The 23880-nt window shown below is 42.0% G+C and overlaps 1 protein-coding gene across 4 annotated transcripts in view; it reads left to right on the forward strand.

Annotated features, from left to right (window-relative positions):
• The window catches only part of BACH2 (BTB domain and CNC homolog 2), a 196213-nt gene that overhangs the window by 75621 nt on the left and 96712 nt on the right, over positions 1–23880 (forward strand). For 3 of the 4 annotated variants that reach the window (XM_069851242.1, XM_069851244.1, XM_069851243.1), the window contains exon 3: positions 10583–10687. The gene's annotated coding sequence lies outside the window, so the exon portion shown is untranslated. Of the gene's footprint in view, positions 1–10582; positions 10688–11211; positions 11283–23880 lie in introns of all 4 variants that reach the window. The other variant, XM_069851245.1, reaches the window with a different exon arrangement.

Below are 23880 nucleotides of genomic sequence, written 5' to 3' on the forward strand. Positions count from 1 at the left end.
CCTCATGCTCTGCTGGCAATGACATTTGAACAGCATCTCTTCCCACCCTCACCATTCCCCCTGCACATTCCTGTCCCTGCAGCCCCTGCTGTGGTTGTGCAAAATAAATTCCCTCCCCTCTTTCTGCGGTGTCATCTCCATGCCAGATATTCCTGCTTTTGCTTCCCAAATTTCCTGACTTGACCTTTCCCCCTCCCTCCATCTAACACAGATGCAGGACATTAATCCCTTCTAAAACTGTAATTTGCTTATTTCAGACCTTTCCTTATTTTTATTTCATTATATTTAGTTTAAAGTGTTGTAGCCTGTGTGGTTGTGAAGGTTCATCTTGCCCTCCCATCATGCATTCTCAGGTAGGAAATCAGGGTGGGAGCTTTGTGCTGCCTGGGACTGAGGGAAAGGAATCCCTGCTAAAAGGCCACAGTTCTGGGTCAGCTGATGTTTGGAAAGCTGAAACATGCAAAGGTAAAGAGGAGCACAGAAATGACCAGGATTAGCAGACATTAGATGTTCAGGCATTCGTAAATGGATATCGCAGTCCACATATTTGTGTGGAGATGTTCATTTTTACTGAATAATGAAAAAATACACTAGGCACTTTTATACATAAAGGAAAAAAAGTGGCATGATCATGCATGGTTGTAAAAGTTTTTATACTGCTGTGAGTTTGGAAATGTTAAGTGGTAAAGTGGATGAGTTATGTGGGTCATCCCAAATGAGTGCCTATAAAAAAGGACTTTGCAGCTCATTATCGGGTATTCTCTGTCTAAGGCTTGTTTTATGGAAAGGGAACTTTTAAAACCTTCAAGATTATGATTTTTATTGGTGATATTCTTTATCTGTCCTTGGAGCGGCAAAGGCAGGCTCTTCTTGCTAGAGGAACCCAGCACATTTGGTCTGAAGGAAGGTGGAGGCATCAGAGCTTCCCTAGCAGAGGAGATGAGTGTCCCCTCACTGCTGTCAGCCAGTTGGAGCTCGGAGAAGGAGACAAGAAAACATACAGCTGGCATCCTGGTCATAACTCTTAGCAGCTGCCAAAATTAGTTTAAAATAGCTTTTAGTTAGAGAGTGATACTACAGATTTGTATCTGAGCTATTTGGACTTTACAAGGGTTGGAAAGGGAGATGCCAAGCAGTGCAGCTTGCTGTTTTTTTGATGCAGACTTTCATGTCATGAAGTTTTTGTCACATAAATTTCTATTTTGAACTGTGGGCTGCAAGGCTTTTGCTGTAAAGCATGCCGTTGTCTCAGGACTGAATATTTGCCCTTCTTTGGCATTTGGGTTATCTTCATTTGTGTTGCAGTGATGTCCAGAGGCTGAGTAGGTCAGGGCCCTGCTGCGCCATGTGCTGGGTGAATGCACGATGACAGCTTCTGCCCAGGGAGCCAGCAGCCCGGTTTACTGTTTTCAGATGGCTGCTGCCACCAGCTGCTTGGGAACATTGGCTCCTGGGCCAGAGCTTAACAGGGATGTATAAAGCAGAGATGACTCAGGTGAGGCAGCCAAACATGCATTGTAAATGCAGTTGGCAGTCAGGACATCAGTGCTGTCTTCTTCACCCAAGTCAGCAGACACAGATGCACAGCTCATTGTGTCAGTGACTATCATTATATATTGCAACTGTTTGGTCTCTGCCAACACCAATTCCAGTAGGACCAGTGTGAAAGGAAGCTGCTAGAAACAGAAATACCAATTAGAGAGATGTATTTTCTCCTTCCCAGCGGGAAATCCCTCTGCCCTGTCCTTTACTGGGCTGTGTGTGTAGCATCCCTGGGTGCAGGAAAGGGAATGGTGTCCGCAGATTCAAGGGAGACGTTGAGCTGTAGTGGCGTAGTGCTGGGAAATTTTTCCATGTTTATAGTATGTCTTAGTCTGAGGCATGTGCAGGTTGGAAAAATAAGAAAGTTGGAAAGAAAATACAAGAAAACAACTGAAAATTCTTGAGTATGTTTCAAAGTTAATTGGATGCCATTTGTACTTTCTATAGGAGGGTGTGAGATGGTTTTTATGGAATGTAGTCTCAACCATAAGTGTGATTCAGTTGTGCCTTTGCCACTTCGGACTGGTCTGCAGTCGTGGGAAGTAGGGCAGGTAAGGCCCTATCCCTCACCTTCCCTCACTAGGCAGCTTATGTGCTGAACACAAGTACCACTGGGGGTACAAACCGAAGGAACACTTCATCATGTTTGACAGTGCCTTTCTAGTTGAAGTACTGCCATGATTGGCATGACAGCAGTGAATCCCAAAATTGGTTGATTGCTGAGACATTAAACTGTGAAGACAGACGTGAGGTATAAAAAGAATTAAATGCTTAATTAATGGGTTTATACTTCCTGTTTATTGAAACATGACTATTTTTTCTCTCTCCTCTTTTGTTTACTTTAAGGTGCCCTTTGTTCCAGTTAAAGTTGTATAGAAATTTGATAAAGAAATCTGCATGTCAGAGTTAAGAGATTTCAGAATTAGGCTATCTACTAGTCAAATATGGGACATTTTTAACAGGAAAATGGTTTGGGCTACCAACAGAAAGAGGTTATTTGGCCGATATTCTCTATCTTAATGACAGCACCTATTCAATCATGTGATTACTTAAACTACGAGCAAATAAAATGAACCTGTTGCCTTAGCTTCAGCTTCTCGTGGCAGTTCTTTCCCATTTTCATGGATTCCTGGTAGCATTTTTCATTAGAATTCTAGTTAACGAATGTCAGCATTTCTTTGGTGTCTCCTATTAGTTCCTTGCTTCACACATGCTGTTTTATGCAAAGGTCTTTGTAAATTACTTAAAGGAGTAAAATCCTTCATAGTAATGGAGATGTTAATAGGTGTGGTAGTTCTTATGAACCAAAAAATGTCAGCAATTGACTTGTAGTTTTTCTTATAAACTGATTTTTCACACAGAAAAGTTTTCACTTAGAGGAGGTAGCTATTAATTACTTATCTATCCATGTTTCAATATGCCACCATCTTGTTAAATAGCTCCCTTGTCTATTTCTTTCTGAAATATAAAGCACTCTTTACTGCAGAACAAGCTTGATGACATCTTGACATTTCCCTAATGTTTTCAAATCCTGGTGGGTTTGAGTGAATTATTTGATTTATTTGAACTTCAGATTCAAGGCTTGTAAATGTGCACAGATGAAAGCTGAAGAGGTTGACAAAAATGCACTTGGCGCTGCAGTGTGTAGGTTTGGCATTGTTATCTTTTGCAACCTGAGCCTCATCAAGCACAGGAACTTGAGTGATCATAAATCTGTTGTGATACCAATAGTTGTCTTGTATTGTGGTAGTTAGTAGTACCTCCACTGTTGTTAGATTGGACCCTGGGGAAATGCAAAGGAAGATGCAAGTCTCACCCACAATGTTTTGTTACTAAGCAAGCCAAGCACTTGGAGAAGATCCTTATCTTCACTTTGCAGATGGAGAATGACGTGAATATTTGAGACCAAGTTGCTGGTGAGATCTGATGCAAGTGTTAGTTGGTGGATTCTCATCTTCCAAGTGTTAGCCCAGAGCCTTGATGCAGAATTGCCTTGCTTTCATAGAGAGATACGCTGCCTTTCTCTTTCTGAACAGCAGTGCTGCTACCCATGAGATACCTGGAAGGTTAAGTCCATCTAAGAAGTGAAGCTTTCTGTTATGGCACTGCCAAGGATTATTTAAAGAGCTGCATTCTGATATTTTGAGTATTCAAGGATTTGGAAGACCTGTGAAAACCTCAAAAAGGGTTTTATTTAATGAAATGATTTGTGTAGTGACATTAGAGCTATGGGCATGTAGCCCATAAGCAAAGACAGCAGAGAGGCAGCACCCCTTTTGCTGCTACTTCTGCCACTTCACTTTCCAAGTATGCTTTAGTTTAAGTGTTCCTACTATACCACCATCTCCTGGTGAGCACAGATGTTCATTAACTGGGTATGATTGGATCAATAGGTGTTTAGTTTATAATTTTCTCCTACAAATCTTGTTTTCTATTAATAACTTCATGTTTTAATCCTATAAATATATTGTGCCATGCATCTGTCTATTTGGAGAACTAATCCTGTTGTGGTGGGCATCTATTTCAGGAGCAGCCTAGACAAAGCACAACATATTCAAGTTCTAGCCTCCATTATTGTCTGTAGCAGGTTATATCACTGGTGTTAGTGTAACGTAGGAGCTCAAACAGGAAAGATGTTATTTGCAGTGTCAAGTCGTTAAAAATATTCTGTACAGATTTTTCCAAAAGAATAAGCAGACCAAGCACAGTGGGCCCTGTGCCAGGGTATGTAATAGCATTGCACAGCATCAGTTGAAGCTCCAAGTTGGATAAAAGGCATCTTTTTATGGGTTTGTTGAGTATTCCTTTAAAAAAAAAAAAAGTTTGTGTGCAGAAGTAGCAAATTAATTCAGTTCTATCAGAAAGCAGGTCAGTGACTGACCTCCCAATAGTATGAGGCAGCAGTTTCTAGCAGAAGTGACAGCTCAGCAGCATGAACCCTCTGTGTCTCCAGGAAACTTGTTTTGACAAATGTAAACACATTATATCCTGTATTCTTCTTACTTATTTATTTTTTTGCTGCTGTATTATAAACCACAAGCTGTCAGTCTCCATCCCCTTTCTTCACCCCTTTAGGTCCCTGAAGGGAAATGCCTTCTAACCTAGGTAATAATTTTTGCAAGACTGCGTAATGAGTAAGGCGTTCCAGCAGGGTTGGGGTTTTTTTTTTGACAGCCAAAGTTGAGCACTATAAGCCAGACTTGACTAAAATCCAAACCAAAGTCTTTCCAATGGTGAGGGACGTCATTGGGAAGACAGGAACTGGATTAATTTATGCTCCTTGTGTCCTGGTCTAGCTTGGCTTTGTGTTGAATTAAGTTTTTGCAGATACACATGTGCCTCTTCAATGTTTGTATTGTCAATGTTAACATCCATGTTGCCGAACAAACAATGCTTTGAACATGTCATCGCTGTGTTCCAGTAATTCCTGACACTGGGATGCTTCTGTAATATGAAGTGGGAAGGCCAAGGAGTTGATGGGAGGAGGTTGCTCCTTGGAAACACTGTAAAGAAAAAGTTACTTCAGAGGATGCCTGGAGTGTGTTCATGCTCTCATTGAGTTGTCTTTATCAGCAGTGATGAAAGGTGGATCGTACACTACTAGTTAACTACTTTGACTGGTACCTTTTCTGCAGTGATTTCTCCTGGATGTGGAGGTCAAGCAAGGCTTCCAGCTGCAGTGCCATATTTTGGTGGTAGATGAGACCAGTCTCTGAAACACTCTCGAGCTGGTTCTTATCCCCACCTTGTAAGTGTGTTGCACACACAAGATAGTGCCATGCAAAGTAGATGTGGTGATTTGAGTCTGATTTAAACATTTTTGCTCAAGGCGTCATAAAACTTAATATGATATTTTTTATTTGCTACCTAGTTACTTTTCTGGCCTGAGGTGGCTCAAAAACATCCAGATAATCCTATGGTCATTTATGCAAATGCTATATAGAGAGTGATAAACCTCTAGAACCCTTCAGCTGTGCATTGCTATTTAACTGAATTTTTAAGTTCGTTTGTTTTGAAGTATTGCTCTACAATAAAAGTTAGATGCCAGAAGTAGAGATTTGGTTTGGGTGCAGCCCTGGGAATATATTTCTTAGAAGCAATGCTTCTAGATTTGGTAAAGTTTTAATCTGAGTAGACAAAAGTCAAGCGAGAAATCAGATGGATTTACTTAATGAAAAATTACTTTGAGAAGCTGGATAAGGTAAGAGTCCTGTTTCAATGAACTGCACGTGTTCTAGTGCTATAGATAACGCTGGCATTGATTGTTACGAACCATACAGTAGATGTAGAGCTAGGAAAGTCATGAAGAATATATTATTGTATGCAGCTTGAAAAAGGCTTAAACTGTAAAACGAAGGGGAGAGATACCCATGTGCATGTGTGTGAGTGTGTTTGGGTGCGAGGGGCAGGCAGTTTCCTATCTGCCTCCTGAGGGGTCCTTGTGCTTCCTTCTTGATGGAGCCTCAAAGAGGGGACATGGATTAAATTCTTGACAGGGCCACCAAGTTGCTTCTACTTGGAAGGGCTGGAAGCACAAGGTGTAATCCAGAGAGGCATGGACAAAGATACAATGTCTTTTCCAACCGTTTCATGCTTATAGAGCTACTGCTTCCCATTGCTTCTGTGCTTAGGAGGGAGATTTAGAAAGGAAACAGCTTTTCTGGGCTTGGGCTTTGCTGAGCAAAGCCTGCTGTGCAAAGCTGGTGTAGGCTGAGATACTTTTAGTTCAGAATAATCGGAGCATCTCAGTCCCTTCTTAAGGTTTAAGAACTGGGACTATTTTTAAGCCCCCCCACCAAGTGGAAAGCTGTAAGGTTTTCCCCCATGCTTGTAAGAAGATCCTGCCAGCCTGTCCAGATATTCTGCTTTCCTGCTTGCTGCTGGGCGGCAGACCTCGGTGTAACACCTATGACGCAGTGACCTTTGCAGTGATGTGAAGACGGGTGTAGAGCAAAGACAGGAAAATTGCCCACAGTGTAGTTAGTCATTGGTGCCACTTGCCTTGGGAGAGGAGAGGCCCTCTTAAATCCCAGCAGCTCTGAAGCATTTGGCTTAGTGTCCTATCCTCACTAGTCGGAAGAGTGGTGTCTAGGGAATAATAAAGCTCCAACCCTCCTTTTTTTGAATTTCTGGCTAGGAGAGTTTGTTACACACAGTCTGCACCCCATGCAGGCAGGAGCTACCCAGTACATATTCAGTGCGGGTTTTTTTTTTTCCAACTATCAATATATTTACCCCTTCATTTGCATGTGTGCATCATCATGTAAGCAGGACAGCTTCATATATCCCCTTTTGCTATTCAGATCTTAGTGAGGTATTGCTGGGGCAAATGTCATCTTTATTACTTTCTTCTAATGCCTTGCAAATAGCAGTGGGAGGGAATGCAGGTATGGAGTCAGCAAAGATTGCCATCCTCCTTGTTCCAAAACCTGCGGGACAGAACAGAGAGGTGTGATGTAGGGAGGCCACAAGAGATCCTTGGTCTGTTTTTCCTCATTGTTGAACCTTCCTGCACTGGCCCTGTGTTGGTTAGAGCAGGCACAAGCTCACACAAGGAGACTTGGCAAGAAAGGCCCTTCTGCTTGTGTGTGGTTTCTTCACACAACTTGAATCCACCAGGAAAGAACTTGCTACAAGTAAATATATACTTTTTCTCAAAAAAAAGACCCCAGAAAACCTTAAGTCTCACTTTTTTCCTAATATCCTTCACTAAGTGATGAAATCTTGGGCTTTTTCCATCCCAAAAAAAGAACTCAGGGAGTTTAAGTTCCATGTGTTTCCTTCTGCACAGCAAAGAAGTAAAAATGCACAGGAGGTAGTGTATTTGGGTAGTTGAGGTAACTTACAGTAAAACTTAAGATGTTATTTGTTTTTCTCCAAGGTGTACAATAATGTTACCTTCTGGATAGTTACACAATTGAAGTTTTTGGCTTGATAGTTGAATCGTCTTTATTTCAACCTTATTGACTCTTGGACTGAACACAGTGAAATAACGCATTCCATATGATGCACTGAAAATACTTATAATTTTTTGTTACTTTGGGTGAGGGAGGAGTTGATTTTCTAAATATACAACATTCTAGGTGAATTATGCGTGGGTGATATCATTCCAGTCAGCAGCACAAGGTCATGTCCATGCTGACTGTAATGATATAAGTGTCCTTTGCTCCCGTTAGCTTGATCAAGGAGTAATATATGTAATTTGTCAGAGTAGCATCTCAGATGATGAAGAAATTCTGTATAGGGTGTGTGAGGCATGAGCAAGTGAAGAGTCCATATAAAATTTCATCCCTCCCTTAATATTTTACACAAGCTTTTTTGTTTGATGTTACATGTTCTGAATTTTGTAGAGAAATTACATGGATCACTCTTGCACAAATGCCGTCATGGGGCAGGTAGATCAGTTCTGCAAAGGTACAACGTTGCCTCTCTTCAGGACCTAGGAACCACTTGAAGCACCTCTTCTTCATACAAGTGTTAGGAAAACAAAAAGAAAATTATTCCTTGTATTGCCAAGTTAATTTCCTAAATTTATTTCCTCTGTATTCATGCGCTGCCTGTGCTCTGAGGGGTGATGGAGGTTGGGGAGCGATACTGGAGCACTGGAAATCCAAATTGCTGGTGCACAGCATAAAGCAGTAGCTTTTAACTGCTCCTCATGAAGTCGACTTGACAGACACTGAGAGTTCTTGGTTCACAGTACCATGTTTAGCTGCCCTGGACTATTGCTAGCATTTTGATTTCTGAGGCTGGGCCCAGCCTGACTTCCTTTCTTCTTTCCTGCACTGGCAGTCTTCCTGTTATGACCATCAACAGCGCTGAAGGTAAAACCAGCCAACTGCTTGATTTGGTTGCTGCATTACAGTCCCTATCTTACATGGGTGTCAGCAGAAGTGCAGAGCAACTTAAACCTCAGAAAACAAGAAAAAGGAAGATAACTTGAAATTGTTGATGTCTCGACCAAATGGATATCTTGGTTTATCTCTTACTGTTTTGGTTTTCTCCATCCTTGGCCTTGTTTCTTTGTCTTGATTTACCCTGGTGTGAAGCTAAGGTTTTAAGTTAGCATCGCCACTGAAACACTGCTCAGTTCAGCTGAGACCACCTTTGTGTCCATTACTGATTCCAGGGTGTAAACTAGATAGATCGTTTATCCTTCCCTGAGGAGGAAGAGGAGGAGTTAAATTTTAAGAGCTGCTATGGGCACCAGTGCTGACTAACGCTTACTATCTTGAGTACACGGAAATCAATTTGGACCTTGTCTGATGAATGCCGCCACTTTTTTTTTCCATATAGAGCTATGAAGAAGAATCAAGAAATAAATCCATTTGCTTAAGATAACATTGTGTGACAGCTGAGAACAATTAGAACTCTTACTTGCAGCTATATTTTTTTCCTTTCTGCAGTAGGAGGGTGGTGTCTGCAGTTCTGAGTGGTTGATGCAGGGTATTTGTCCCTGGTCTGGTCTTATCTAGAACAAGTATTGTTCAATGTTATTTATTTTGCAGCCGTTTCTCCTAGATTTGCCCAGCACACAGATCTTGGTAGCTAGGAAGGGATTTTTCTTTTCCTTACTAGTCTTTTTGGCAATAAACGTGTGCCTAGCTGTAAGAGAATATCTTTCACAACCAAGCTTGTTTTGTGAAGCCCAAACATTTGTGAAGCTTACAAACCCTCAAACTTTGCATAATGTGCCCATCCCTGGTCTCAAACATGAGGTGGCAGAAGAGGGAAGTGTTACTTTTTTTAACCAACAACTTATGACTGTGTCAACACATGACAATTTGTCAAAGCTTGCTGTAGCGATGCTGTAAATTAATTTTTAGCATCAGTTGTGAGTGGTAAACACTTTGTGCAGTGTGAACAGCTCTTAGTACAGTGTGAGTTGTCAGCAGCTTGTGAGCTACCCTAAAAGAAAAATAAACCAGAGAAGGGAAGGATAAAAGCTCGTTTACTAGTACAAAGTGGATCTGAGTCTGCAAAAATTCTACACGTGGTGGTGGTATTTTTTTTCTCCTCTCTACTGATCAGCTCAACCTTCAAAGTTTGTTTTTTCCATTAATAATTATCACCTGCAAATTCGAGAAATCACAACTCTCCATCCTATGTATCAAATAATGCCTGACAGCAAATAGTTTTTCCAGGCTTGTGGCTCGATGAAGTAGAGCTCTCTCTTTACTCTTCGGTTTTGCCTTTGCTTGCTTGCCTTAAAAAGCAGAATGTATCCCCCAAATGCAAGTGTGCTCCTTTGTCAGGAAGTCTTACATAACCAGAAAATAAATAAAGCCTGGAAAAATAAGAGGGTAGCCCAAAGAGAAATGATGGGGACTGACCTCTCTCTCTTCCTCACCTGTCCTGTGCTGTTCCTCCTTGCCTATCCCAGTTTCTGTGGTGGAGCTGATAGTGATGGTTCATAAAACAGGAGTTGATGCGATGGAAGAAAATTATTTGGTACGAAAAGCCAGGGAATTTGTATTGTAGAAAACAACTTTTCAGATGCAAACCTATTTTAACCTGTCACTTTAGCAGAACTAACAGTAACAACCTCCCAACCTAACAATGACTGTTAAGTTGAACATTAATTCACTCAGTCGTTGAATTGCTAACATGTCTACAACTTACAAGTGAACACCCACTCAAGAGAGAGAAAAAAGAAGTTGGTGCCTCGAATTCCTGGCTTTGCTGAAACCACCTACATTTTTTGGTGCTAGCACCAGTATTTCGCCTTCTATTTCCTGTGCATGCTTTAAGTAGAAGTAGATGAGAAAAACAGCTGCATGTGTTCGTTGACTGCTTTGATAAACTCAGCATGGGGCTTTTTTCCTCAAGCACAGTCACTCTTGGCTTCAGCGCCCTTGGTAGGCTTTGACTGTGCCTTGGAGCTTGCGCCTTTTAAGTGGGCAGCACATGTGGAGCTTGGCATAAGAACTTCATCAAGTCCTACTAAAGCTAGTTGTAACGTAGCTATGAGTTTTAAAAGAAAGTTGTCTTTATTTATTTATTTACTCACAAAAAAAATTGGTTTTGTTTCCTTTTCTAGATATAACTGTAGGTGCTGCTTGTATGAAAGAGCTGAGCCACGTAATCCAGTAAACTGTCTAGAGCAGCAGTTGGCTTCCTTGGAAATCACTTCCAGGACTGTGTCGTAAGTATTTTCGCAAAAGCAGCGTCAAATGGTTTCTTCAGTTTTGGGGCATTTTTAAATTTTTTAGTTGTTCCTTATAATTTCATAGTTTTATTCTGAACACTTAGTAGAAAGTAGCAATGCACGTGGGAACACAAGCACTCCCATCTGAAGTATAGCACTAAAGCCCTTTAAAAGCTCTTTGCAGAGTTGATCTAAAACTCCCTGGCATTGTACCTGAACACTTCTGGGAACGGGTAGCTACATGTAAGCCTAGAAGGAAATTTGGCAAGATACATGTTGATCTGTTTTGCCATTCATTCCATGGCATGTATATTTTTTGAGTGTTCATCCCTGCCTGTGTTTTCGGACTTCGGTATTTTAGGTATGCTGACGTAACCTTGCTAGGGCAAATGCTTTATAAAGGTATTCCAGGGGTATAGACTGGGATCCATCTAAGCCTAACACAGTTTGAAATACTCCATGGACAGATTCCCTAACTGATTGGAAAAGAGCACTGATCTACCTCTTCAGACATTCTGTAGGTATGGTTGGAGAACCTCAGTAGGCTGTGAAGGGCAAGGAATTTGGTCAGCTGTATTTGTTTGTGTGATGAGTATGTGTCAATGAAAAGGACCCCATTTCAGGCTAAAAGCCAGTTGCAATAAGTATGGCATTGAGAACATGTTTGCACTTAAAGTGAATAACATCAACCTAGAAAACATCAAGATGTACACCAAAAAAACCCTCATCATGTCATTTATACAGTTCCTTTTGAAGGCATAACCCACTTTGGGATGTTTGTGACCTGAAATTTTTTAACTATTTTATTTCTTTTCTTATTGCCTTCATTTTTTTCCTGCTGATGACGCAGGTTATGAGAAGTATGATATGAGAAGCATTTATGACTTAAGTGCATTTCCTTTGATAATACGGTCACTTCTGACAAAAGGGTGGGAGGGTTAGTGACCTAGGGCTCAAGTCACTTAAAGTTAAGCATATTGTACAGGCTGCTCACACTGATCACCACCTTGTAAAATATTCTCTAGAGGTTACTTTTGCTGTACAGAAACTATGTTTTAAGTATATATAGTACTGCTGACAACACTTTCAGCTTAAGAGGTGTAAGCCTGGCTCCTGCAGGGGTGATGAGCTCTGCTGGTGCTTTCATATAGGGCACTGCAGTACTTGCCATCAGGAAGCCTCGCTTCCAGCTAGCCGCAGGCTGGCATTACTGCAAAGCTGCCTGTAAGCCTTGTGGTTGTTTCAGAGGGAGGTTTTTTTTCTCTGCTGCTGTTAACACTGGATTTTCATTCAGTTTGTTATGGTGTTTGAATCACTGCAGCACCAGAAACTGGAGCTGTGTGTTTATTCAGTTTGCCCTGAAGTAGTCACTACTGGTTTGGTAGAGCGAGTTCGGACCTGGTGTCACAGGGTGCACACTGATGAGGAAGTCTCAGTTATACCTGAAGGATTCACTATTCCAGCCTGGCTTTCTGCCTCATGTCCTTTTAATTTAACTGTATTAGTTTGTTTAATGATGCCAGAAGGGCACATATTGGCTCCCTGTGAAGTCCTCAACAGTAGATGCATGTATTTAAATAGTTAAATAAATGTTAATTATGATTCATGAATAGTTTTTCCCCAACTATTAAGTAACAACAAACACTGAATTTTTCAATCAGTAATTGTTTTTCCAGCTGCTGAGCGGTACCAAGTATTCAGTATTTTAAGAGGGTTGCTTTTGCAGCTGCTCAGCTGCTTTAAGCATATAAGTTTCATGTTAGTTTGTAGGACTTGACCGTCTTGGATGCACAGTGCACAGAAGTTACTGAAAGCCTGTGGTGGAAGTGGAATGATGACAGTCTTCTGATGCACTTTGGTTAGTTGTGGATAGTCTGGGCTGCATTCAGATGTTCCTTGTCCGTTTGCTCATTTTGAAGTGATGCATAGCATCATCAGACCATTTACTTAGGAACTTACCTTTTTTGTGCATCTTCTCTGGTTTTCCCACCAGATCTGCACTGCTGCCTCACAAGGCTGCTGTTTGCATAAGCAGTTGCTTTAATTCTTTGAAGCTGTGAATAAGACATCTCCTTCTAAATATCACTGATGTGTTTTGATGAAGCCATTGTTGTGAGCACAGGATGCACAGACAAAGGGCACTTAACACTGAGAGGTAGAGAGAGACCGATGTTGGTAGGGGAGAGGACCAAAATTAGTGAAAGTTAAATTCTGTTTAATGTTCAGTTGTGTTGTTTTTTCAAGGCAAAACAAAAAGAAAAAAAAATAAAAAGCAGAATAAAAAGCTTCTGCAAAGCAGAAGTGTGAGTGAAATGAAACGTAGTGGCTAGACAAATGAAAAAAAAATCATTAATTAAAAAACCCACCAAACTTAAATTTCAAAGCCCCAGTAGAAGACGTGATCTGGCAGCCACCCGACTTGGACTGGGCACCCAGCTGGAACTCATGGTCTGGGTTCAGTTCCCCACCTTTATCACAGGTTTCCTGTGCGTTCTCAGGCAACCTCCTTCATCTGTCCCATGACCGACTTCCTTCTTTGAGCAATGGAGGTCATTGTCCTCCCTTCCGTTGTGAGGATGAAGTCTACTGATACTGCTGAATGATGTGGATGTTGTGATGGAGTGATCAATGCAGGGAATAAAGTGAGAGGAATGTGTTTTCACGCAAGCAATAATTGCCCATGCTGCTTGCATTTCAGTGTTCAAGAGCAGAAGAAGTTATTTCCAGTTCTAGAAGCGGCTAGAAGGTTCTTTCTTTCCAAGCCTTTCAGGGCTGTTTCTTAGGGAGTTTTGCCCACTCCGGTGCAGATGGCAGCATTTGGAGTACTTTCAGTCTCTTACCTTTTTCTTCACAATCAGCCTTCTCGTGGCTTGCAGTCATTCCTGTCTGCTTGACATGCATGACCCACACAAACCCAATGGGATCAAAAACACAGATTCTGTCATCCCCTGAGTTATGCAGAGATATCTTGACATTTAAATACATCTATTTGTAAGAAAGAAACCAAAGAATGGTTGAGCCCAGTCAGGAGGTGACCCTGGTAGTTGAGAAAGACAGCATGAGAGAGCAGGTTCGTCACCTTCCTGGCCTCCTGGCAAGCTGTGCACTGGCACAGCATTAGCTGCACCTGCTGGGGTATCCAGATAGCCCAGCACCACAGATGGCCATCAGCCTCTCTGCTCCTCCAATGAGCCCCTGACAGGCAAATGGTCATGTAAGAGATTTTGATATCAATTCACCCAGTGCCAGTGGTAACACTGAGTAGGGAATTAGAAATGACAAGTTACATGCCTTTTGACGTATTTTTTTATCTCCTGTTTTCTCACGCTTTAGAGGAATTATTTTTCTCTGGGAAGAGAGGATGGAGCCCCATACACTCTTTGTCTCCTCCAAACATTTGTAATGCTCTTCTCGAGCCACTGACGAGATCTGGAAAGTACAGACAGGTTCATATTCAGATCAGAGCCATGTTTTGTTTTCTATTTGATTCTGCTGCAGTAGCTCTTGCTGTTTCCTGTCCTCCCACCCTCTTACTGCCTTCCCTTTTTTTGGCCTTGCTTTCACAAACCTTTCTCTGACTCTCATTTTTCTCCAAGCTGCCAGGGTTAAAAGAGATTCTCCTCTTTGGGACCTGCACAGTCCTCCTATCCATACTGTATTTCAGTCACAGAATCATTAGGTTGGAAAAGACCTCCAGGATCATCAAGTCCAACCATTCCTACCAATCATTAAACCATGTCCCTGAGTACCCCATCCACCTGTCTTTTAAATAGCTCCAGAGATGGTGACTTAACCACCTCCCTGGGCAGCTTGTTCCAGTGCCCAGTGACCCTTTCTGTGAAAATTTTTTTTTCTGATGTCAAGCCTGAACCTCCCCTAGTGGAGCTTGAGGCCATTCCCTCTTGTCCTGTCCCCTGCCACTTGGGAGAAGAGGCCAGCACCCTCCTCTCCACAACCTCCTTTCAGGCAGTTGTAGAGAGAGAGCAACAAGATCTCCTCTCGGCTTCCTCCTCTCAAGGCTAAACAACCCCAGTTCCCTCAGCTGCTCCTCATAAGACTTGTTCTCCAGCCCCTTCACCAGCTTTGTTGCTCTTCTCTGGACTCTCTCCAGAGCCTCAACATCCTTCTTGTGAGGGGCCCAGAACTGAACACAGTACTCGAGGAGCGGTCTCACCAGTGCTGAGTACAGAGGGAGAATAACCTCCCTGGACCTGCTGGTCACGCCGTTTCTGATACAAGCCAAGATGCCATTGGCCTTCTTGGCCACCTGGGCACACTGCTGGCTCATGTTCAGTCGCTGTCAACCAACACCCCCAGGTCCCTCTCCTCCAGGCAGCTTTCTAGACAGACTTCTCCTAGTCTGTAGCACTGCACAGGGTTGTTGTGCCCCAAGTGCAGGACCCGGCATTTGGCCTTGTTAAACCTCATGCCATTGGTCTCAGCCCAGCGGTCCAGCCTGTTCAGATCCCTTTGAAGAGCCTCCTCCTATGGCCATTGAAACATTTCCACAGTCTTGCTTTGAGATCAATATTCACCTGGATCTCTTTCTGCCACCGTTTTTCCCTGCCCTGGCCCATCCATGAGAATTTTCTTTACTGTTGTTGATGCAAAGAGAGGGTACTGTTCTGAACATCTTGATAAGCCATCAGCAGAACGGAATAACAGTTGTTAATATTAAATGAAATAGTAGAACTTGTACTAAATAAATGATCAAAGCACTCCTAATCTGATGTAAGGAATGTCTTGGACATCTGGACTGAAGAAGGACATATTGAATCAGGCCCTGTCATCAAGATTGCCGCTTTGGCAAAGCGACATTAAGACACCCGCCTCCAGAATCAGACCCCTGCTCATTAAGCGTGCATAGTAGAGGACTTCTGTGATGCAGTCGCCTGTGACTTTTGTAATAAATTGAGCACGGAGTCTCCTGTCAGGTGTGCTCTGTTTGTGAAAGGCACTGAGCACCCAGACTTGCACAACTCTAATAAAGTCAGTGTCTCAACTTGGCATATCAGATTGTCTGTTTGCATGCTGAGTAGTGAATCCAGCTATTTGGACAACGTCATGACTCTTGTCTGATAGGGTACAGAAGTGGTGCAAGGTGCTCTTTCCTGCCGTATCCTGCCTCCTCTACGTGATCCTTACTCCTGAATGGCAGCCAGCCTTTGTCATGGGCCAGTTGGCTTTTCTTCAGTAGCTTTCTTGTCAAGGTACTTTCCTGTTTATTTTTCCTCACCATTTCACAGCACCCGCATGAAATGGTTTGCTTTGGTTTGGTTCTAGTTTCTCTAGTCTATGGTAGCACACAGCAGCCTAAATTCTAAACCCTGGTGCTGAACAAGGGTCAGATCATTGATCTGCCAGCCCCACCTCTGACCAGAAGCAGGAGTGGATATCAGTGAAGAGTATGTCATAAGGCTGCAGACAGGTGAGGATCGAACCAGGTACTGGGGGATACGCTGGAGAGGCTGTGATTTAGAGCCCTGCAGAGACCGAGGTTGAGTAAGCCTTGGTGGATCTGGGAGCAGCTACGTTGACTTTGGTCTAACTACTCACATTTTAGATGAGTAAAGAACCCACTTCTTGCTTGGAGAGATAAAACGCAGCTTTGACTTGGCTGCCACATCTAATCCAAACCTCTTAGTCTTTTACATCACAGGAAAAGCAATGTCTTGTGCCTTCTAAGGCTCAGAGTCCCCTGCCCTGAGAAAACCCGACTGGTTTGAGACATGATATTGCTGACACTGGATGCGCCCCCTCTGTCTCCTTTCCCAAGTGGTAAAACTGTTAATTCAGTCTGATTACAACTTTAAGGGACCCGTGCCTGATAATATGTCAACCACATAGTTGTCCATTGTTGTTTCAACTCCATGCCCAAGCTACAAGTAACGAGTTATTGAACTGATTTAGCTTTATACCAAAGAAGTAACTTTCCTCCAGCAAATCAGGAATCTGGCTGTTTATCGGAGTGTAATTGACTTTAGCTGTAAGATTCAATATACTTATCTTGGATTACGGTTCAATAAAATCTGATTGCACCTAAAGCAACAGGAATTGTAGAAACACTCAGGGATTGTTTTCTGCCTTTCCCATGGACAAGCAGCTCTGGATGTCTTCTGGTCCTTGTGAGTTGGATTATGCTGGTGCTTGACCTGTGTGTTGGCAGGAGCAGCTTGAGGTGGCACTGTTGGGTTCAAAGAGCTGAAGCCAAGCGGTGAGGTGATAGGTAGCCTTCTTCAGTCAGTTTTACATGAGTGACTCACTCATTTCAGTGTGCCCTGCTGGTGTCGGGCTGGCAGAATGGGAAGTAAGCTATGTCTGGTTTCATTATGATAGCGATGATAATAGGATCCATGAGGTATATGAGATTAAAAGCCCTATAACATTGCAGGCCAGATTGTGCATAGGGAACAAAACATTAAATCAGTTCAGTGCCTGAACATCCTTTTGTCTTGCCTCACCCAGTGTAGAAATAAATACAGGAAAACAAATATTTATTCGGAATTTCCTCTCACTATTTACCAAGTAGGAAGCTGTGTTAAGCCAATTTCTACATAGAAACATTTACTGACTATCATGCATTGGCTTTGATAGCTGTGTGGTGTAATTGTGGAGAGCTTTTGCCCAAATATTCATTAATAAGTTTTCATCAGCCACTCTGAACAAATGCAGAAGCGTTATATTTAATTTTTCACTTCCAGAGCTTCAGGGAGAAGTACAGACATTTTAGGTGGGACAAGGACACTGGCACAGGTAATAAGTAATTTGGGATCACAGCTGAACAGACAGCACAGCAAGTGTTGTGATTTGAGTTAAAGTAGAATCAGTTTTCTAACTTTAGCTAAGTTTCATCTAAGTAACTTCATTATCTGAAAGTTAACTGCATGTTTTTCAGACAGTGTTTCTGTCTGGAAGTGATAACACAGGGCACTGTTATACAGAAAGGCCATTGCTTATATTTATTCCTATAGTAGCAAAGGCTGTCCTTGAGCTAGTGGAGTGCTGTAAGTCAAAAAGGCGAAGAAGTTCGCTCTTGCAGGAAGGGGCAGTCAGGACAAGTGAACCCAAACTGACCAACAGAGTACTCCACCCCATATACATCATACTTGGTATAAAACTGAGAGATCATGAGGGTCTCACTCTCTCTTCCAATGGCCAGCGTCCACTGGGGACCTTGTCTGTTTGCCCTGATCCCAGATCCATGTGTTCCTGAATCTAGTTCCTGGGTCCAGCCTCCCTCCTGCCACTCACCTGCCCTGTGCCTGCTCTGCAGCGTTTGTGGTGACGTAAAATCATTGAGGGATGGGGTACAATTTCATATATTCATATAAATTTTATTATTTTCTTTTTATTTCTATTATTATTGTTGTTATTGTTGTTGCTTTTTTTTTTTTTTAAAGGTGTAGTTTTAGTTTTCCAACCTGCAAGTCCTTTCCTCTCATTTCCCTTTCCCAGAGGGTAGTGGGGAAGGAGAGGAAGGGAATTGGGAGTCTAACTGCTCGGTTTCAGCTGCCGAAATCGTCTAGGCTGGAGCTAAAGTGTGACAGCAGGTGCCTTTTACACACACTGAGACACAAATTTTGTTATTCTTTCTTCCTAGAGATATGTCCCAAACCACAAACCTTGATCCAAATGTGAGCTTGTGTCATGAGGAGTGCTCACCTACTGCCATGCCTATTTCCTCCATTATTTCTTCCAAACATTAATTATCATGTTGCAAGCAGGAAAGGAAAAGTACACTTTCAGACCAAACTAATAGATTTGACTCATTGTGATACACTGACTTCCTAAGCGATAAAATATATAACATTGCTATGTATGGCAGTTGCTGTATTTATCATTCTCTATGCAACTGCCTACTTTTTACATAATTTTAAACAAATACCAAGAATGCAGAGAATAATAAAACAAGATAATCAAGGCATAATTGGCAGGTTTTGTGGTATGAGTCAAAAACAAAACACAAAAACCCTCCAAAAGCCATGAGCATTGGAAAGAGAAACTTTTTTATGTGGCAAAGTTGAACTTTAATTACTGCTCCAGAGAACATTTTTCTTTCAGGAATGAGTGGTGAGTATGGATTGTGCTGGAGATCCTTTAATCTGGCATAGCCACAGTTTAAAAGGAAAGAGAAGAGCTTGCTAAGAAAATTATTCTTTGTTCTAGTTATGGAATTAGCTTTGATTCTGGCCTAGTGCATGCTGATTATTGTCACTGCTTTGCATGATGGTTAACTGGGATGGTGACTATACTGGTACGAACTTCTGTTTTCAGATTACATTAAACTGATGAAGAAATTCATGTAGTGCCCAAGTTTTCTTTTTGAACTGACTTGATAGGAAGAGCTAGACAGACGTGTAAAGTACAGCCTTCCTATTTTAGTTGCCTTTCTTTCTGAGGTGGCGAATTCTGGTTTGCTTTGTTCCCCATGCCTTAATTTTTTTCATTGTGACATTCTGGAGTGGGTGCAAAATGAACTAAGAAGCAGCCATGGCAGATACAATTCAAATTATGCCCACTTAGTTTGCATCAAAGCACTGTACACAACCTGCTGGTATGCAGTCCCCGACAGCAAATGGTTTGTTAGTACTGGCAATGCTGTAATGAAGCCAAATATTTCACTTGCTGGCTTGAGAGTGCAAAGTGCTTTTAATTCGCATTCAATATTTCTCTGCTTCCTCTGTCTGTATTACCACCCTTGTAACATGGAATAATAAAACTTGGAAGAGTTTATAAAAGCCACAGTCAAAAGCCTGTGTTATTCTAGGTCAGGCAGTACTAAGTGCAGTCTTTTCTCAATTCTGGCCAAAATAGTGTGTCTCCTCGCAATTTGGGAGTGTGTCTGTCTGTTTCTCTCTATAAATAAGTAAAAGTGTAAATACAAGGTTTCCCAAGTATGTTGTAAGGTTCATCGTTGGATTCTCTGTTGAATATAGCTAAAGTTATGCGCTTCTAGATATTGTTTCTAAATCACAATTCAGATTGCATCTTGTTTAGTACTGTCATAGGTTTGTTTCATAAATGTAGCTCTGCAATCATTTCTTTTTTCAAGAGATCTGTGTAAATTGCTTCAGTTAAGATGTTGTGTCATTGAAAAGCAAGACTTTCAACTAGATCTACTTCTGCTCCATTTGAAGGAGACAGAGTACAATATTTTGCAGATGCTTCTAAGTATTAGCATCATGTCCAGCCACCTACACAGTTCGGGCAATTAAAAAAATCTGGTGTCATCTCCAGTCAGTAAATAATTCTGTTTTCCCTTTTTATGCCGTTTGTTCCCTCATTCTTTCTCCTCCACAGTCTGTTTCCTTGTTTTAAAAAAATCTACTGTTGTATTTTTCTCAGTACGTGGTGTTTAGATGAGTCCTCCACCATCTTCTGCAAAGTATATTGAGGTTCTCCTGACTCCATGCCTTGTTTTTAAGAATTACTAGCATGCTGTGCAATCCCTGAGTTACTGATACAAACTAAGAGTTGTGCCTCCAGTGCTGCTGATATACTCCAACTGCTGGTGGGTGCTCCGTCTGCAGCACCAGGCTGGAGTTACTGCCAGGTAAAACACAAAAATTGGCCGTCACATCAGCTCCACATTACCGACAGTTTCAGTCTACTGACAAAGGCTAATACAGACATGGCCATTAATTTCTCACCCATCCAGGGACATTCTTCTAATTAAGAGCGTGCATCCACTGTTACAGGTTTCAAATACTACCCCAATAATCTATAAATTATGATTCCACTTAATGGGCCCCTGTGTTCAGTCCCAGCCTGAACATTGGGTCCTCCTGCCCCAGTCATCTCCTCTCCATTTTCATGCAAACAGAGTAGCCTAATCCTCTCTCTCTTGAAGTCTCACACTAATTTCTCCCTTTGGTTTCCAGGGCAGATTGCCTGAAAGAAGACTCAAAGTATGTCTCTCTAGCATCACCCTTGTCCTGGTAGTAACAACCACTGATTTGTGCAATCTGTTCTTCAGAAAACACCACTAGAGGCAATTGCACTATTACTTGATCTTTCCTTCTTTAGAAGATGTGAAAATAATTTATTAATCATTTGGGGGAGGTGTGACCTGAGGGACGAAGATGCACAGGAGTGTTTGTTGACAGCATCAGGAGGGCAATCACTCTGTTACCTGAGTACTGGTGTCGAAAGTTGGGAAATCAGCATGCTCTGAAATGTCACTGAACCTTAATTCTTCTCCTATCCCATCCTAGAAGGTACTCATTTTTGGAAAATGCAGGGAAAGGGGAGAAAAGCAGCTCTTAAATTGCTTGGATTTACTTTGGGGGAGAGATCCTACAGGGGGAAGAAGGAACTCTTCTAATAATCTTAGCAGCATTTAATCCCAAGAAAAGGCAATAAGATCAGTGTTTCTACTGAGAATTGGCAGTGTATTTTTTCCGTAACAAGACCTGGTTTGGGTTTCTTCATAGTACAGTATGATTCAGGTGGCAGAGTTGACTGAGAAAAGCGATATCTGGTTTTGCCGGATGTTCCCCATGATCTGGTGAATACAAACACTCCTGTGAGATGACAGACGGCTTGTTTACATAGGAAATCTATTTTTTCTAATTAAAAAAAAAAACCAACAAAACCCACACAAACATAAAGCAAAATTCGGATCAGTCATTCTGATCACGGCAGTGTCAATTATTAGGCTGTAAAGAGAACTGATGACTCAACTTAGGCACAGTGCTGCGGCGGTCTCCGGTTTTCAGTTTCATAACAGATTCTTTTCAGGAATGGCTTTCATTCGTACCTGGCATTTAAATATGTCTCTGGAAGTGTGTATGATTTTACGATTGATACAGGAGAGACTGGCGTCAGCCTGCGCTGAGCAATTTTGCAGAATTTGGGAGGTGTCCCCATGCCTCAGTAGGGTGCTCGGTGCCTGGTGGGAGAAGGGTCTTCTGACTCATCGCATCGCCTGCCTGGACCGTAGCTGCACACCACCAGTGTTGTCAGTCATCACGCTGAATTTATAGATAAGTTCACATCAACAAAATTGAAAAGTGCTTTGATTCAGAAAGCAAAATGTTTTGATCGGATCCCATGCTTAGTAATTCCAGCGAGCACGCTTGTTAAAATGGATGAGTCAGAAATCGAAATGCAAAACATTTCTCTGAACGGTGGCCGGAAATTAGTTCTGAAAACTGAAACAAAGCCCAAACCGCAGTTTTATCTATTTGCTTAACAATTTTAGGTCTACGAAAATCCCTTTGTCTTTGGGAGACATTTTGATTCCTCTCTTGTAGCTCCAGTACAGTCCTTAGGCTGGATGATCAACTATGTTAAAACTGTCTGACGTGTCTTAATTTTTTCATTTTATAAAAGTAGTTCCCTGTAAGTGTCTTCATTGCCCGTGGTGCTGCCTGGTTCTGTCAATGAGAAGTTGGTGGAAATACTAGATAGTATGAGACGTTGCAATATTTGAGGTCATATAATACTGGGTAAGAAATCCAGAGGAATCAAGTGGAGTCACTCAGCTGCTTATTGCCCAGTGAATAGGTTCTATATATACAGCACACGGGGTAATCTGACTGCTCTGACATCAAACATTCATTTGGGGCTGGCTTCTCCTCAGCTTAGCATAGAGAGGCCATGGTGGTGACACCTCCCTTGGTTTGTAAGGACATAGCTTTCTGTCCTTGGAGAGAGAGCAGAGGGGGATCATCAGAGTTTTCATTTTAGTTCAGGTGGTCTTGCTGAAAAAAACCCTTAAAAATTAGCATATTGGGTGATAGATAGCAGTGTTCTGGTCCTCATCCTGCACCCAAGATGTTGCTACTTTCATCTCTACTGATGTCTAGGTATCTGCTGCTCATCCTGGACAATGAGTTGAGATGCTTTGGACTCTCTGCACAGCCTTGAACATTGTAGGGACTGTCTTCCTGGCAGTTCTTTGTGGTCTGAGACCCACAAATATAAATCACAGTGGAGGAGGACCAAGTTATACATGTGCTTAAGGGACTTAGAATTCCCTGATGAAGGCTGATGAAGTAGTGCTCATTTCAAAGAGAAGACAGTCTGGGTGATTTTTCTTAATTACTATTTACCTAAATAAATAAATAATGCATATTCATGGCTTTAACTAAAGTAACTCATGTTGAAATGTTTGCCTCTCCCGAGGATAATTATTAAGGGTGGGGTGGGGGGTGCAGCAATTAATAATAAAACATTTAGATGAGATTACAGAACGTTCTGATTGAACTAGTAAACATTATGCTAGAAATAAAAGCAAATACGTGGAGCTGTCTTGAATTTAAAAAAAAATTACTATGTTATCCAAAGAAATGTGCTGAATGGAAGCAGTTTGGGTGAAGGGAATATCACAGGGAGGTTCCTTCAGCATAAAGTTAGATTCGTTGGTAAGTTTTTACTCAATTCTAGTGCAGAAAAAATGACAGAAATATTGGCATCCACACAGATTGGTGCAGCAGCTGTAATACCCATCAGCACCACTTTGAGACTAGTGCGTGTTGATGCTTAAACAGAGCAACAGAGAGTGTTTCAGCTGTTTATATCAGTAATAAACAAAAACTTTGTTTGTGTTGTGAACCTTCTCCCCTTCTCTCCATTTTGTATAGTCCTTTGAATGAAATTCTTTGCTCAGCTGAGAAAAATTTGGACCTGTCCTTTCACGTCTTTTGGCTATGGTGCCTTATCTGGTTAATCAGATCAGAGAGCCGTTGATGTGTTCAAAGATTTCTATGGCAGCTGCATACCATTAGGCTGAGTGATTAAAAAGACCCCCATAATTGTAGTTTAGCACAGTAAATACAGATTGGTCTTTTGGTTTAACATACAGTAGCAAGAGAACGGAGCCTTGAACAAAAGAGAGCTGCTGCTTAACCCCATGCAAATGAAATTTGTGGGAATGGTGGAGCTGGTCTGCCCTGTAGAGTCAACCTGCCTCCAGCTCTTTCAGACCATCAGAGGAGCACAATCAAGCAATGAGGTGTAGATGCCTTTTTTTACACTGGGTTGGAGAAGAAAATGAGTGTAGAAGTTGGGCAGAAAGTAGGTAGGAGCACCAAGGCAGTCTGAGGGAGGCATAGTCTGCCTCTGCTCACTCCTCAAGCTTGGCCCCAACTCAGAGCTGGTGCAGACGGGCTGGACTCTCCTTGCTTACCAAGGTGCCCTCAGCCAGTCTTAGAGGAGCAAGTTGCTGTCCTCTCTGGGTCATTCTC

The sequence above is a fragment of the Phaenicophaeus curvirostris genome, chromosome 2, assembly GCF_032191515.1.
Source record: "Phaenicophaeus curvirostris isolate KB17595 chromosome 2, BPBGC_Pcur_1.0, whole genome shotgun sequence".
Classification (NCBI taxonomy): domain Eukaryota; kingdom Metazoa; phylum Chordata; class Aves; order Cuculiformes; family Cuculidae; genus Phaenicophaeus; species Phaenicophaeus curvirostris.